The sequence below is a fragment of the Octopus bimaculoides genome, chromosome 7, assembly GCF_001194135.2.
Source record: "Octopus bimaculoides isolate UCB-OBI-ISO-001 chromosome 7, ASM119413v2, whole genome shotgun sequence".
In the NCBI taxonomy this organism is placed as follows: Eukaryota; Metazoa; Mollusca; class Cephalopoda; order Octopoda; family Octopodidae; genus Octopus; species Octopus bimaculoides.
Genome location: NC_068987.1, coordinates 9,523,805 through 9,525,038, shown reverse-complemented (window position 1 = coordinate 9,525,038; position 1,234 = coordinate 9,523,805).

The following is a 1,234-nucleotide window of genomic DNA, read 5'->3' as shown; positions in this document are numbered from 1 at the left end:
AAAGCATAAGTTCTGCAGGGCCAGACATGTCGCAAGGCTCAGAGAGAGCAGGTGGACGTGTGCAAATACCAAGTGGTATCCAAGAGGTCTGAAAAGGTCGCTAGGAAGGCCTTCACAACAAAGGGAAGACAACTGAGTTAAGTGATTTGGATCAAGGTAGAAAAGAATGGAACAATCAAGACAGAATTGGAAGCACATTGTGACCAGTGGGGTACATCTGATAGTCTGGTCGGTACTGTGATGTGTTATAAAAGCAAATAAATAAATAGTATACAAATATTTTCAACTTACATCGCATCCATAATCTGTGGGATCAGGTGGGCCGCCATTGAAATATCTAGAGAGAAAAAAAAGATATCGGTTTAAAATGAATGAATTAAAAATTATATTGGTTATGAGGCATGGCTGTGTGGTGAAAAGTTTCCTTCTCAAGCACATGGTTCTGAGTTCAGTCTCACTGTGTGGTACACCTTGAGCAAGTGTCTTTTACTCTAGCCTTGGACCAACCAAAGGTTTTTAAATGGATTTGCTAGACGGAAGCTGAAAAAGGCCTATTGTATACATGTGTGTGTGTGTGTGTGTTTCTTTGTGACTGCGTTGTCCCTCACCACCACTTGACAACCAGTGTTGGTGGCTTTACATCCATGTACCTTAGCAGCTCAGTAAAAGAAACCAATAGAGTAAGCTCCAGGCTTAGCAAAAATATAAGTATCGGAGTCAATTCATTCAACTAAAAACCCTTCAAGGTAGTACACCACCATGGTCACAGTCTAGTAACTGGAACGAACAAAAAATAAAAAATAATAACACAAGTCTATTGGTTTTCCTATATCAGAAATCCCTCTCATTCACAATGTTTTCTCTTCGTGATCTGATATTTTTAAAAAAATGCTACTTTTATCTGACAAGTTACAACTGCAATTAAAGTAAAACCTGGATGGAAATAACAGATGTTACTATAAAAAATTTGGTACAAGAAATCCAAAGATTTCATTTTCAATGAAACAGGTGCTAATAATAACAATGCTTTGACTGATATTTTATTTTACTGACCCCCAAAGAGAAAAGCAATGTTAACCTCAGTGGGATTTGAACTCAGAAATACAGAGTCAGAACAAACTATAAAGAGTTATAAAAGGTACGCTTCATGTGTGGTAGTATGAATATTTATATTTTGTAGTTCATGAAACTTACATCTAGTATAGATATATATATATATATATATATATATATA